The sequence below is a fragment of the Heterocephalus glaber genome, unplaced genomic scaffold (genome assembly GCF_053883595.1).
Source record: "Heterocephalus glaber isolate CG9 unplaced genomic scaffold, H.glaber_assembly_v1.0 deba00001472, whole genome shotgun sequence".
Taxonomy (NCBI): domain Eukaryota; kingdom Metazoa; phylum Chordata; class Mammalia; order Rodentia; family Bathyergidae; genus Heterocephalus; species Heterocephalus glaber.
The window spans coordinates 11008689-11025679 of NW_028258315.1; positions in this window are offsets into that span (position 1 = coordinate 11008689).

Here is a 16991-nt window from a genome sequence, read left to right on the forward strand (position 1 = left end):
TTTTTTATCACAGCTAGTTGGAGTCTTATATGCCTCCCTTATCTGAATGTCAAATTCTTTTCCCTTATTTGGGAAGCTTTCTGCCATCACTTCTGTGAACAGTTTTTTTTATGTCACCTGCACTCTCTCCTATTTCTTATTGACTCCAATCAGTCTGATGTTATTCTTCTTTGCATCGTCTAGCAGCTATTGGATTGATTTCTCATGGTACCTTACTATTTTAAAGCAATTTTTCTTTTCCTGGTCACTAATTGCAATCTTATCTTCTATATCTGAAATTCTGTCCTGTCCACATATTGGCTCATTCTGCTGTATAAGCTTTCAATGGCGTTTTTAATCTTCTGGAAGTCTGTTTGCATCTGTTTTATGGATTCCATTTGTTTCCTATGTTGGGATTTCATTATGCTCCTCTATTTTTTTAAATCTGTGTCTGCTCTAGATTTATTAATCATGTCTTGTACTAAGGGCACAATCTCTGCTGTTATCTGAGAAATTATTTCTGATTTCATTTTTTTCCAGGTCCTCTTTTGTTGCCAGTTCAGGGAGTCCAGGTGGTTGAGTATCAGATTGTTCCATCTCATTACCTTTTGGGGTTGCCTTATGTGGTCTGGAATTCTGGTTTTGGGACTTATTTACCTGTCTTTTCATTTCAACAGTTGCAGCATGCTGTGTCTTTGTTGAGGTGACTTTTTGGTCACCCAGTGGTCTTGAATTCTCAGCAAGCCACTGAGCAGTCTTTACTCTGCTGCTCACCAGTACACCAATTCCTGGGTTCAGTGTGGTGGCCTTCTGGATCCCTGAGCTGACCTGTTGTCTGGGTGGGCTTCTGGCTGGGTGGGGCCTGTGCACACTTGGGATGGTATCTAGGTGTGCCACTGGCTAGGGCCCCTATGTAGCTGTTGTCTGGGAGGGCCTTTGGCTGGGGGCTGTACACCCCAGTTCCTATTGTGTGAGCAAGCTTCTGGCTAGGGTCTTGCACACTTACTGATGGTATCGGGGTGATACCTCTGGCTGTTGCTTGTGTGCCTGTGCAGCTCTTTTCTAGGTGGGCCCTTGGCTTGGGCCTGGTGTGCCCCAGCCTCTGGGGTCAGAGCAGAGCCCTGGCTGGGATCTGCTTCCACCTGCACTGCTCTGGTCCACACTGCTGCTCCCCCACTAAGGTGGTCTGGTGGGCCTTTATTGCAGTGATTTTCTTCACTTTTCTGGTGGGCTTTAATTTTCATCAAGGAGCCTCAGAGAGGCCCTCTTTCTGTTGTTCACTTCTGCTCTATCTTCTCAAGCTCAGAACAATGTTCTTTATGACCTCTGCAACTCTGTGGTGTAGCTCCAGGTAATGGCTCCGCACAGCCATGGAGGGGACGGGTGCTGGTGCCCATGCAGCTCACTTCCTCTGCCCTGGTTGGTGGGGGCTTTGATCCTTGGTTTTCTGGGTGCATGTACTCTTTAAGACTTCTTGAGATTTCCTTTTTGTAATATGATAATGTTAGCTTTCATTTCAACATAGTTCATGACTTTTGTTACTGTATTTCTGACAACATAAATTTTAAGTGTAAGCTATATTCAAATTAAACTTTCAATACAAAATATCTATTTCAAGAGTATCTGCTACACATATAAACACTCTTCTTCCATGGAAATTCCCTATTCCATAGTCCTCTATCCAAACTGTAGTTTTAATATTGAGCAAACATCACGAGAGGAATAATTATGGAACAAATCATTTTTTGTTGTTCATGGTCACTTTAAGTTTATTTTGTATGCTTAGGTTTTTTCTTACTCCAGTGAAATTTAAGGAAGGTTACTAAGCTGAACATTTCAACATTATATTTAAATATCCTGTTACAAGAAAAACCACAGAAGCAATCTCTAGGCAGCCAAATTTACAGAAGAAAATATTGTTCCACAGTCACATTTGATTCAGGCTGTGTAAATTTAACTTAAATGGGCCAGATATGCTCTCACAAAGGTATTCCAAAATTATGTCTAAGAGTAAAGCTTAACACTTCATTTAGGCCACTATGTGGACTAAAGATTAGAGAAAAAAGGGGGACAGGAGAGCAGGAAGAGAGGGAGAGCAAGAGAGAGAGAGAGAGAGAGAGAGAGAGAGAGAGAGAGAGAGAGAGAGAGAGAGGAAGCACAGAGGGGCCAGAGCACTTCCTAGATTCTCTAACTTGTTGGTTCTGGTTTCACTTCCTCCCGGAGCTCCAGTTGCATTCCTGAGGGTTCTTTGAAACAGCTTGATATAACACCCAACTCCCATATTATTTTTTTTTCAAGTTGAGTTTCTGTTAAGAAGATCAAATAATATAAAACAATGACTTATATGTGGTTTTCTCCCATAAACAACCAACTAAGCCTGTTTGTGAGCCACAAATCCCTGGCTCAATATATAGAGACAGCAATTCCCTTATCTCTTCCTGGTCCATTTCAGCTGTAAGTTTAGAGTCCTCCCTGCTCACTCACCAAGGTGCTGAATGTACACCTACCCAGACCATCTCTATTCTCATGAAACTCTAGTGTTAAACTTTTATGTATATTTTCCTGATTAAGGAGGTCAATTATCAAAAAATGCTTCAAATTTGACAGTGACACCTTCAGATTATTATTTTCTTAAAATTCTAATCCTTTCATGTTGTTTTTGGAAAGAAAAGCAAGCTTTGTCTTGTTATTATTTCAAATATGGTGAATAATTTTAATACTATAAAAATAAAGCCCTTGAGATTTTTGGCTTTTGAATGTCAATGAGTTCTGTTTTCAGAAATCTGGCTTGAGATAAGCATACATGTATATGACATATTTCTAGAGATTAAGATAAAAATGACATTCATTTACCTTGTTGAATAAAAATTTTTCAGTAATACCCAGTGTTAGCCAGTTTTTGTTACTATAACAAAATACCAGAGATGATAAGTTTATAAAGAGAAAAGGTTAATTTTAGCTCATAGATATGTAAATCTCAGTCCTTGATCAATTAGGTCTGTAGCTTTGGGCCTGTGGTGAAGAAGCAAAGCATGGTGGAAGTGTACTGCAGAGTGGAAGCTCTTACATGAGCCAGGGAGCAAAGAGAGAATGAGGAGCTGGGGTCCCACACTCCTCTTCAAGGGCACATCCCCAGTGACTTGAAGACCTCCTGCTAGCTCCACTCCTTAAGAGTTCTGTCACATCCCAACAGTGCCACCCTAGAAACCAAGCCTTTAATACATGGGTCTTTGAGGGGGGACCTTTGATATCCAAATAATAACCACAATATAATTTTTAATAGTTATTGCAGCTTTAAGGATGTGTCTAGAAAACTGAAGACAGCAGAAAACTCTCATAATTCTAAAATATTTGATAATTAGTTTTTGCTCACATCATTGAGAAAATTATTCTCATAATTCATATTAAAGACTGCCTACCTGGGATGAAATATTTTTAGCTTAGAAAACTAGCATCCAGAATATATTACATTTTAAAGCTTGATTTCTCTATATTTTTGTAAGAAACCTCACTGTCAAACTCCTGAAAAATGTAAGTGAATCAAGAAAAATTATTTGATAAGTACACAACATTGTGCTTAGTGCTATAGATGTGACAGAGAAAAAAACCCTAAGATGTGGTCCTTACCCTCATGTGTCTTGTGAGAAAGTAAGGAGGTGACATAAAGCAACAATAAATAAAGCCAGACATCTCAGAATGATGCACATGCTAGATGTTACAAGTTCTGAGATGAGGAAGACAGCAATGGAACAATCATAAACACAAAAGCTAAGAACAGAGGACACAGAGAATTCATTTTGAATTTCTGACAACTTTTCTATCATTCTGTTTTTGGGGCTCCACTAAAATGGTCAAGAGAACTTCCTAGAAAGGTGGGAAGTGATTTGGGAGCAGAAAAAAAGGGCTAGGATTTCAGGGAATGAAAGGCTGAGTCCACAGCTAAAACCAAAGCATGGGGCTGAGAACATGCTCAGTTTTGCAGAGAAGCAGTCAGCTTTACTAAAGGAAAAGGGCATGCTGGGAAGCATGGCAAATTACACTGGGTGGGCATGGTGGATGAAGAGATGTCTGAGGAGTTTAAATGCAAAGAAGCAGAACAAAAGGAGTCAAAAAGCTGAGGAACAATGTGATGAAAATGTGCTTTGGGAAGATTAGTCAGGCAAGGTTATGTAAGATGCATTGGGAGGGTGGAGGCTGGACAAGGCAAGCAAAGTAGGGCATTGGTAATTATTAAAGACCTGAGCCAGGGTAGTGTTAGTGCACAAGTGAGAAAGGAAGGAGCTTTTCAAGGAAGAAAAATACTAGACTTAAGCATGATGAGTTAGCAATGACAAGAAAACTTCTCTAAAAATTCCTGAGGTATGAGGCTGGACCTTAGGGGATAGGACAGGATGGAGATATGGAGTTGTGTAGATCAAGCAGTCAATGGCATAGAAGACACGACTGAAGCCAAGAGAATGGAGATTTTAAGAGAAGAATGTGAGTTGAAGAACAGAGAAAAGTGAGTTGAGATGCACCCACTTTTAGGACATAGGATAAGCCAATGGATGAGGGAACAAACGACCTGCAATGTAAGACTCACAGTGTTCTCACAGAATTAAGGGAGAACAGTGATAGAGGAGGAGGATGCTATCGCTACTGTCAAAATACACTGAATGAAAAAGATGAGGATACTTAGCAGAAGAGTCTCCACGGTGACCTGGGACTGGAAACTGGATAATGTAGATAAAGAAGGTAAAGCATGGGAAGCTGATGAACCCAAAACATAAGCAGAATAAACTCATATCCATCTTGGAACCATAGAGTGTGACCTTATTCCAAAATTGAGTTATTTTAAGTATAATAAGCCAAGAAAAGAGACTCCTGGTGAGGTCTTGCCCCTGCTGACACCTTGATATCAGTTTTAGTCTCCATGACACTGAGAAAACAAATTTTTGTTGTTTTAAGTCATGAGGCTATGGTATTTTGTTATGGCAACTCCAAGAAACTAATACACCCAGCCACTTCTTTCTTAAAATGAAGATAATAATGCTTTCCTCTTAGGAAGGCTGAGAAATATGACATGAAAGTCCTAGGGCAGAGAAGCTGACCCAGTCCCAGCACCCAGAAGGAAGCTCCCCCGCCACCATCCCAAGCTCCGAGGGCAGAGAAGCTGAGTCAGTCCCAGCACCCGAAAGGAAGCTCCCCCACCGCCATCCCAAGCTCCTAGGGCAGAGAAGCTAAGCTGGTCCCAGCACCTGAAAGGAAGCTCCCCCACCGCCATCCCAAGCTCCTAGGGCAGAGAAGCTGAGCCAGTGCCAGCACCTGGAAGGAATCTCCCCCACTGCCATCCCAAGCTCCTAGGGCAGAGAAGGTGAGCCATGTGGGTGCCAGAAGCACCCCCCCTCACTGTGGAACTGAGAAGACATGTAAACAAGCCTCAAAAACAGACTTGCGGATCACCTACAGCAACGCCAAAGGGAAATGAGATGGAACAATCTGATCTTCAACCACCTGGACTCTCTGAACTGGCAACAAAAGAGGATCTGGAAAAAATGAAATCAGAAATAATTACTCAGATAACAGCAAACATTGTGCTCATGGTGCAAGACATGACTAATAAATTTAGAGAAGATACAGATAAAAAAAATAGAGGATCTGAGGAACATGATGGAATCCCAACATAGGAAACAAATGGAATCCATAAAACAGTTGCAAACAGATTTCCAGGAGATTAAAAACTCCATCGATGGTTCTGCCGCCTGCCTTGCAAGCACAAAGACCTGAGTTCGATCCCTGATGCAAAAAAACAAAAACAAACAAACAAAAAAACTCCATCGAAAGTCTGTGCAGCAGAATGAACCAATGTGAGGATAGAATTTCAGATATAGAAGATAAGATTGCAATTAGTGAACAGGAAAAGAAAAATTGCTTTAAAATTATAAGGGAACATGAGAAATCAATCCAGCAGCTGTTAGACGATGCAAAAAAGAATAACATAAGACTGAATGAAGTCAATGAAGTCAATGAAGAAAGAGGAGAGAGTGCAGATGACTTAAAAAACTGTTCACAGAAGTGATGGCAGAAAACTTCCCAAGGAGGGGAAAAGAATTTGACATACAGATAAGGGAGGCATATAGGACTCCAGCTAGCCTTGATCAAAAAAACTCTGCACATAGGCATATAATATTTAGGATTCCAGAAATCCAACAGAAGAACAAAATTCTACAAGCAGTGAGAAAAAAGAAACAAATCACATTCAAAGGAAACCCCATCAGAATCACAGCAGACTTCTCAATGCAAACCCTCAAGGCAAGAAGAGCTTGGAGTGATGTATTTCAAGCCCTAAAGGAAAACAACCTCCAACCCAGATTGATGTACCCTGCAAAACTATCTTTCAAAATTTATGGAGAAATAAGATATTTTCCTGATAAAGAGCACCTCAGGGACTTCATGAATATCAAACCAGCACTCCAAAAAATTTTAGACAATACCCTAGGAAAAGACAATGAGGATCACAACCCCAGGAAACCCAGCAGAATGAATCCATTGGATGTGACAAATTAAATGCAAAGGGGGAGAATCCAACAAAATGAAAAAGTCATGACAAGGCTTTTAAAACTTTTAACTTCATCTCCCTAATGAGTGTATAATTCAGTCTTCTTATTGTACTGATTAGTATTTTTCTGATTCTAGAGTTGCACACCTTTCCTTGTGCTGTACTGGCTATTTATCATCTTCTTATGTCTACTTTTTAATTGGGTTGTCTATTAATGAGCTCTAAGAGTTCTTTATATATTCTGGTCATAGGTTATATGCATTGTAAATATGGTCTGTTTAAGGACTACTTTTCATTTTAATGATGTCATTTAAAGTTCTAAATTTTGATGGAATCTCATTTATCAATTTATTTTCTTTTATACATCATGTTTTTTGTATCCTAGGTAGTTCTTGCCTACCCTGAATTCATAAACATTTTCCCTTATAATTTCTCCTTAAAGTTTTATACTTCTAGGCTTTCATATTTAGGTTCATAGATCCCTTCAAGTTATTTGCATGTAAGGAAAAAAAGGGTTGAGGTTAATTTTTTATATACAGATACCAGATGTTCTAGTGCCGTTTGCTGAAAACACTGTCTCTTCTTTGGCTCTTGAATTGAGTTTATATTCTATAAAATGCTAATGTTAAATAATCTTTCAAAACTCAGTGGACCATATATGTGTGGTTCTATTTCTAGATTCTGTTTTTTTCCAATGATCTAGATGTCTTTCCTTACACCAACACTGCCTTGATTACTGTAGCTTTAGAAGAAGTCTTAAAATTAGGTACTAAACATCTTCCAACACTGGTTTTTTGTTTTTAACTTTTCTAGGTCCTTTATACTCCTACATAACTTTTAAATTTCAATATCCAATTCTTCATTTATAGCAAGTATACACAGATTTGAATTTTTATATATACCTTGTGTTTTCTAATCCTGCTAAATTCAAATACAAGTTCTAGGGGCTCCTAGAGATTTCTTAGTATTTTCATGATGATCATTTCATCTACATATAAAGATTTTGCTTCTACCTTGCCAATCCTATCCTAATTGTGTCATTTTATTGTCAGACTATTTTGATTGGGCCTAGGTTTCAAAGTTTAATGGACAGATAAAGAGTAAGCATATCTGCCCTTGCTCCCCACCTTAAGGAGAAAGCATTGTATCTTCTCCATTCACATAAGGTGTTCTCACTGGAAATATGGAGTACATGTCTTTAATCTATTGAAAAAGTTCTGTTCTACTTCTAGTCTCCTGACAGCTTTTACCATGAACAGCTGTAGAATTTAGTCCAATACTTTTTCTCCAACTAGTGACAGGATCATATGGCTTTTTTCTTTCCTCTGTAAAATGATGACTTTTGGGGGTGGATCTTCCAATGCTGAACCAACACTGCCATCCCTACAACAAAACCACTTTCTACATTCTGCCAGATCTGACTTCTAATAGTTTGTTTTGTTAAACAAATTTCTATCTATGTTCGTACTTTTTTCTTCTATTATCTTTATCCAATTTTAGGATTAGCACAATGTTGTGTTCCTAAAATGAGGGGAGAAGTGTTCCTTCTTTTTTCTGCTTTAATTGTTTGATATAATTTATCAGTTAAAATGTTTATGAGCCTGTTGTTGTCATATAGGTAGGTTTTCAAGCTAGGAATATACTTTCTTTAATAGGTGCTATTCAAATTTTATATTTCCTCCAGAATTAGCTTCATTAATTTGTCTTCCAAGGTACTTCTTAGAAGTTGTCAAATTTATTTCAAAACAGATTTTTGAAATATGCATTCTATATCCTTTTAAATTCTGTAAAATCTGTGGTAATGTCTCCTAGATCTTGATATTGTAATTTTAAAAATGTATAATTGATATTGTGTAATAGGAAGAAAAGGTCTAAAGGAGCAGGGGAAGTGGGAGGGGTAGGGGAAAGGGAAAAAGGGAAATGAAAAAATATGAGAAAAGGAAAAAAATGGAAATCAAGTCTTTGCAAATAGGGAAGGGTGGAGGGGGTGAAGGGAGGGCAGGGGAAGGGGAAAAAAATAAGAACCAAGATACTCATGTAATGGTACAAGATCTCAATGATGAATGTAACTGTATTTTATACCTAAAATGGACCAATAAAGTTAATGGGAAAAAAAAGAAATATGACCTGAAAAAGGCTTAGCATTTTTCTGCCATACAGAAAGAACTCAGTTAAATGTTGGCAATATCTTATTCTTTAAACAATTTGGTTGTAAGAGAACAGAAAAGGTGATCCCAGATAAGTCACGTAGACAATAAAGTTAAGTTTCTCTCTCTCCCTCTCTCCCTCCCTCCCGTACTTTCTTCCTAACAAGTTATTGTGCATATTTAAATGCACACAAAAAATAACATCTTCAGGAAGAGGACAAAGAATTCTGAAAACAATACATATCAGCATCAAGGACCAAATCTGATGCAAATGAAAGATTTCAGATGTGTCTGTAAATAAAATACCACATAGTAAAATAATCCCCTATTATTTATAATTCCAAATTGATATTAGCCTTCAGAGAAGCAATCTGGAATATCAGACCCTTATTCTAAAAGTGTTACCATTATCTCAAATACTTTTGACTTTTCTTCAAATCCAGGTTATAAACTACTCAAAGTTTTACCTCTTACAACATTTTTTTTTAAATCAAAAGAAGCATTTTCAGGCCAGGGATTTAGCTCAGTGGTTCCACTGCCTGGCTTGCAGGTGCAAGGTCCCGAGTTCAATCTCCAGTACCAAAAAAAAAAAAAAAGCATTTTCTCAGTTGGATGCTTGATATGACTTCAGAATTTCTGAACACTAAATTCATCCTCAAATTATAACCATAAGCACCATGGAAGGCATCTTTTAAAAGTATGCCAAGTAAAGTATGCCAAGTATTTCTCAAAGCTAGTTTTAAGTAATGACATGAAATAAAACATTCTGATTTTCAACAGAAAGTCAACATTATTGGCTTAAATTCTCAATGACTTAAAAACAGACAAGCTTTTCAATATAACTCTTTAAAAGTGTATAATATACACCATTTCTCCCTTATACTTAAGTGCTCTAAGTGGCTACTCTGACTGGAGCAGTGGTGTATTTTTAATTGAGGTCTACTCAGCAATTTCAAAATAAATGACCAATTTAAATATGTAGATTTAGATATTCCTCCTCATACCTTAGAGTTCAGTATAAAGGTGAAGGAAATGGCCTTGCTTCTCAAAGGTTTACAAAGAGTAAGCAGGAATGAACAACGGTTTTCAAACGCTGGTTTGAAAATGCTTAATAATCTATTCACATCATGTTTACATTCCAAGACAAGGAACGGCAATGGGCAGAGAGCAAGGAGACTAAAAATTTTGTCCCCTCTTTAGGTAATTTCTCCATAGATTTCAAGGGATGGGAAGAATCATTAATGAAAGTCCTAGTGAGGACAGGGGATGTAGCTCAGTTGTCAAGTGTTTGTCTGGCATGCTTGAGCCCCTGGGTTCAATCCTCAGCACTGCAAGAAAAAAAAAGTCACAAGAGATTTTTTTCATTGCTTTTATGATTTCTTTTTGAACACTTAACATGAGACATATCCTCCTTTAAACAGGAGATCTTAAATGGCCCTTATTACATGTGGCACAAGAATTTGTCAATGCCTAGTCTTCACCTTTGAGTAAATAAGTTCTTTATTCACCCTTTACTGTACTTTGTATGCCATACTTTACAATGAAATACTACATTGTACTATATTTGAGGTTGAAAATCCAGGGCAAACATAAGGAGGCTGAACATAAAGGGGAGGCTCCCTTGGCAGGCAGGCTCTGAGATGCAAGAAATGCTCCCTGGTTGCAGGCAGGAAGTTGCATTTTGTTGTGCAATTTTTTGGTTCCACAGAACCTTTGGCCTAATTCTGATATGATGCTTATTCAATCATTGCCTAACTCAGTGTCTTTCTCAATAAATATTTGTTAATTTGATTGAAAAATCTGTCCTCCATTCCTTTGGTCATCAGAAAAGGTGGAGGCACTCAGGGAGGGAGGTGATCGTCTGCTCTAGTTGATCTCAACCTTGGCTTTGGGTCATATGGGCTTGGTCACGAGGAAGGCCTTCAATCTCATGTTTACAATGGGCCACATGTTAGTCTTATTCTATCTTCATCATTCCCTGGAGATTTATGGAAAATAGATAGAAACGTCTGTGACTGTGCACATATATTTTGAGTACACATCTGTTAAATGTAATATGAAGCATTTATGGAGTATATGTATATTTGTATTATTATATGTATGTGGCTATTTTCTGTTGCTAGAACAAACTACCTTAAGTTCAGTATTTTGTATATTTATATTTAGTTCACAGTTTTGGAGTCTTGAAAGTTAAAATCAGGTGGGTAGTTTCATCTGTTCAGTCTCTGGCAAGGGTGCCTTGGCTGTGTCACAACAGGGTGGAGAAATAGAAAGGGGATTGGCCATTGGGGTGGCTTTACTCTGTAACAACCTATTACCTTGTGAATCTTAACCCTGAGCTGTATCCTGGTAAAATTACTGGACTTTGAAGATAAGAAAATGATTCTGTGCACCCAAGCAAAAACTACCAAATACCGATACAGTCAAAAAAGGTTCACTCTTAATCATTACTTAATTCTAGAAAGTAGTGGGGGAATATCTGAAATGCTTTAGAAAAGACAATGTGATTTGTTAATTTGAAATATATATATTATATATATATATATATAATTTTTTTTTTTTGGTACTGGGGATCGAACTCGGGTCCTTGCGCTTGCACAGCAGGCGGTGAAACCACTGAACTAAATCCCTGGCCCTGAAATACATATTTTTAATTAAGATACACTAAACTTGAACTTTTTGGATATACCGTTGTGCTTAATGAATAATTAGGTTCATCTGAATGCAATAAAAATAGCATCACGCCCAAGACTCTCATACTCCTTTTTGGGCATACCCTCCCTTCACCCTAACCTCTGAGAATAGATCAGTTATTAATCACCACAGTGTCGTCTTTGGAAGAATGTTATACAAATGGAAATACAACATGTAATCTTCTGGCACTGGCTTTTTCATCCAGCACAATACCCATAAGCTTCACCAGAGCCATTGAGCATATTAGTATTTCATTGTCTTTACTACTAACTAGAATCTGAGGTTCTGAGAAGTTTTTTTTGTTTTGTTTTGCTTTGGTTCTGGGGATAGAACTCGGGACCTTGCGACTGTGAGGAAGGTGGCGGAATCACTGAGCTAAATCCCTGGCCCAGAATCTGACGCTCTGAATGGACTACAGCTTGTCCATCCCCTCACCCACTTCAGGCCAACTGAGTTACTTTCACATTTTGGTGCTAATGAATAGGTCGGCTGTAAATTTTCTGCGCTGGGGTCCAAGCAGTGAGCTTTTCATCTGGGTTATTGTATTTTTTTGTATATATCTTTCTATTAGACTTCTTTTAGTGCAGGTTTATGTTCACAGAATAACAGAGCAGAAAGTAAAGCAGTCCCCAAATACTTCCTGCCCCTCCACAGCCTTGCAGACCATCAACATCTGGGGCCAGAGTAGAGATGAACGTTATTGTATTTTTCAGTTCTTAATTTTCCACTTGGTTCTTTTCCATATCTGCTATTTCTTCATTGATGGTTAATTGTTTGCAGTTGCTTGTTTGAAATTAATTGCTCGAGCATAGTCATAAAACTGTTTATAAAGTCATTATCAGATAATTCTAACATCTGTGTCATCTCAGAATTAACACCTTCTGTTCCCACGAAAACTGAAAATTTCCTGGCTCTTTTTATGTTTAGTAATACTGGATTATATCTTGACCATTTTGAATATTATAAGACTGTATCTTTTGAAAATTTTATTTAGAATATTGACTACTTTTTAAAAACAAGAAATCAAGGTGGTTGGATTCAGGCCACACTAGCTTTGGACAGGGCTTCTGTGGGATGTGACTTCAGAGCCTGGCAGCACTGTTCAGAGATTTCCCACATGGCTGTCGCCTTATGGCTAGTCTGGTGAGTGGACTGTGGTCTGGCTTTGTGAGACTGAGCTGTCATAATAAATACAATAGATTGGGTAGTTTAAGCAACAAGCATTTATTTCTCAGAATTCTAGAGGCTGGAAAGTACAAGATCAAGGTACCATCAGAATCCATGTCTACTGAGAGCCCTCTTCCTGGTTTGCAGATGGCCACCTTCTTGCTGTGTCCTCATGTGGCTAAGAAATCATCCTTCTCATCCCTCTTCTTCAAAACACGCTAATCTCATCCATGAGGTTTCTACATTCACAACCTAATTACCTCCCCAAAGCGCTGCCTCACACCATCACTTTGGGGATGAAAGATTGCATGTATGAATTTTAGGGGGATGCAAACATCGTGTCTAGAGCACGATCTATGCTATAGTTCAGTTCTATGCTATTTAGGATCAGATCCAAGCATTCACGACCCAGAAACAAGTTGAGACATTTATTAACCATGATATGGCATCTCTTTCATGAACTCTCACATCTCTACGGTCTCTCCAATAGTTTCTGTCTCACCGAGGCTTTCTTTTTCAAGCCTTTGGCCAAAGAGTGAACCTTTATTTATCCCTCCTTACAGTACACTTCCCATAACTGTACCTGCATCCCAAGGCACCTAATGAAAGGACAAAGAAAAAGAACAAACAAAACACAATTTTTCCTATCCTCTTGGAACCAGAGTTCCTTCATCGAGGGAAGAACACTCTGAAAGCGTTGACCTTCTGCAGCCTTTTTGCACTGCCATAGTCATGGAATTATCTGGGGATAGGGTATAAGAGTATGAAGAAAAGAACAATAAAACAGGGAATTTCTCTCAGTCTCTGTGGTATTGAGAGACCATTTTCTTCTCCACAAGCCCAGACAGTAGGACTTCTAGAACTGTTAGTCAGCTTTCCTGTACTGTAACAAATACCTGAGTTAATCAACTTAAGAGGTACAAAGGTTTATATTGGCTCACAGTTTTGGAGGCTTTAGTTCACGGTTGCTTGGCTCAATGCTTTTGGGCCTGTGGGGAGGTCATACATCATGGGGGAAGTACATGGTGGAGGAAGCTGCTCATCTCATTGAACCAGAGAGAGAGGAAAAGAAAAGGCTGGGGTCTCACTCTCTTCCTCAAAGATATACCCTCAATTCCATCACCTCCTAACACTGCCAAGCTGGGGCTAAACATTTAACTCAAGACATTCCAGATCCAAACCACAGCAAGCTCTATTAGCACTTATGAGGTGTGATTGGAAACTATGTTGAATGTTAAAACTTAAAAATAATTTTATTACAGCAAGACACATTGCCATTAATAACTATCAAAACATCCTCTTTCACTTGGAACACACTTATTCCATCATTCTTGTCACTTTTTTGAAATATTTTAGAATTTTTATTGGTGCATTTTAGGTATACATAATGATCACATTCATTATCAGGAATATATATACCTGTATATAATATGTCTTGATTCTTCTTTTTTTCCCATTCCCCTCCCCTCCTTTCAAACCTTCTTCCCCTCCTTATTTACAAAAGCTTTGTTTCCATTTTTCCTTCTGTTTTTTTTCTTGTACCTTTCTCTTCCTTTTCCTGAACCCCTTCCCTTGTTCCCCTTCTCATTTGAACATTTTCTTCCCATGTCCAAATATCTATTATATGTTTTAGTCCTTATTTACATTTTCAGTTTCTCACACCAGAGAAACAATGTAGTATCTAAACATGTGTGTCCAATTTATTTCACTTAAGAGTATGGACTTGAAGTGCATCCATTTAGCTAGCAATGTCTCAAGCTGATCCTTTTTATGACAGAGTAGGACTCCAATGTATTAAAAAAAACCTTCTTTATCTATTGATCTGTTGATGGGAATTTGAGCTGTTTCAAAGATTTAGCTATTGCACCTACCTCACAAGCCAAAGGTCCCAAGTTCGATCCCAAGTACCAAAGATTTAGCTATTACAAACTTTGCTGCTGTAAACATGAGTGCACATATATTGCTGTGGTATGAGGCTTTTAATTTTTTCAGGAAGATACCAAGAAGGGGAATAGCTGGGTCAAATGGAACCTCTAGCTTTAGTTTTTTGAGAAATCTCCACACTGATTTCCAGGGGTTGTACCAGTCTACACTCCCACCAATGGCGGAGAAGAGTTCCTTTTTCTCCACAGCCCTGCCAGCATTTGTTATTGGTTGATTTCTTGATAGCAGCCATTCTTTCTGGAGGGAGATGGAATCTCAGAGTTGTTTTAATATGCATTTCTTAAGTGACCAGTGATGTTGAACATTTTTTCATATATTTATTTGCTGGTTGTACTTCATCTGTGAAGAATCTATTCATTTCAGATGCCCATTTATGGATTGAGTCTTTAAATTTGAGAGTTCCGATTTTTTGAGTTCTTTGTATATTCTAGATATTAGTCCTTTGCCCAAGGAACAGGTGGAAAAATTTATTTCCCACAGTGTGGGTTGTCTCTTCACTCTGTTGGTGGCTCTTTTGCTGTACACAAAAGCTTTTTCTTTTTGGTACCAGGGATCGAACTCAGGACTTTGCGCTTGTGAGGCAGGCGACAGAACCATGGAGCTAAATCCTCAGCCCACAAAAGCTTTTTAATAAGATGAGATCCTAGTTATTGATTCTTTGTGATATTTCCTGTGTGAGTGGGGTTTTGTTCATAAAGTTTTTGCCTACACCAATGTCTTCCTATTCTAGTTCTACCTATTCTATCTTCCAGTAGATTTAGTATTTGTTTTAATATTTAGATATTTGATCCATTTTTATTTTAGTCTAGTGCACAGTGAAAGATATGGGTCTAGTTTTTTTTTGTTTTTTTTGTTTTGGTACTGGGCAGTCGAACTCAGGACCTTGCACTTGTGAGGCAGGCGCTGGAACCACTGAGCTAAATCCCCAGCCCTATGGGTCTAGTTTTAATCTTTGGCATGTGGAAAGTCAGTTTTTCCAGCACCATTTATTAAAAAGGCTATCTTTCCTCCACTGAAGGTGTCTGGCCCCTTTGTCAAAAACAAGATGACTGAGTGTATTTGGAGTATTTGTATTTGTTTCTGCATCTTCTAATCTGTTCCATTGATTCTTAGGTCTGTTATTTTGCCATTACTATGCTGTTTTATCACAATAGCTTTGTAGTATAAGAAAACAAACAGTGACAAAATAATAGTGCCTAACTAACAGAAGCTGGGAAGGAAAAAAATGGGAGGAAGTTTAAACATGTTTGCTGAAGTTTAAATATTTCCTTATCTTTCAAAGCTAGAGTTGAAAAGATGTCACATAAAGTGACTAAACTGAGAAGAATCCACAGAAAACTTGTAATTGTGTTTGGCTGAGAGCAGTGAGTGGCTGGGGAAAGAGGAGTGGAGGCAGACTTTTCATTGAGCACACTTCACATGATGGGAGTTCTGAGTCATGAGACCTTATTAGATTCCTAAGCAGGAAAACAGAGGTAGATGTTTGCCCATCAAGAAAATCCTTTGTAAGTCTTTTCTGCTTGTTCTTTGAAAGAAATATTCTTTAGAAGAGAGCTATGCCCATAGGGTTCCAAAACTTTAATATTTAAATGTGACAGTAATAAATAGTCTCTAATGAGTATTTTTAGCTCCAGATTCTATTTTGGATATTTAAATATTAAATATTCTGATCCCTAGAATAGCTCAAGGAGTACTACAATGAAATATATAATATCTATAATGAATAATAATATGAAATATATATGATGAAATATGATTCCAATATTACAGATGATGAAACTGAAGCTGAGAGAGGTTAAGTAACTCATTGAACCTTAAATGTTCACATTTGCTAAAGCAGTAAAGTTAGGATTGCAACCTAAGTAGTTCAGCTGAAAAAGAGTAGACAAAATAGATAATTTACTATAATTTAAAAAAAATTTTTTAAATAACTTTATTATCAAACACACACACACATACAAAAATTAAAACCATTCAAAGAAGAACAATGCCAGGGAAAAAAAATTACAGTAATATTCAAATACAGTAGAATTCAACCAAAACAAAACTGAAAAGCACTTAAACATTTTTCCATATAACTTAAAAAAGCATCTCAAGCACCAACAAGACACCAGAGGATGTGATTTGTTTGTTTGTTTTGATTTTTTGGTACCGGGGATAGAACTCAGGTCCTTGCGCTTGTGCAGCAGGTGGCGAAACCACTGAGCCAAATCCCCAGCCCCAGAGGATGTGATTTCTTTCAGAAAGATCCCCCAAACCAGCATTGAACAAATAGTGGTCTGGAAAAAAACTCCAGTTAGCTAGCAGACTCCACATAAGCCAAACTTCTCCCTAAATTAAATTTTGATACAGTCATATGACATGCGATGGAAACACAATCCGAGAAATATGTTATTCGGCCATTCCATCTGTGTGTATCCTTAATTACACTTTCAGTTTCTCACACTAGAGAAACTATTTGGTATTTACACATGTGTCCTATTTATTTCACTTAAGAGGATGGCCTCAATATGCATCCATTT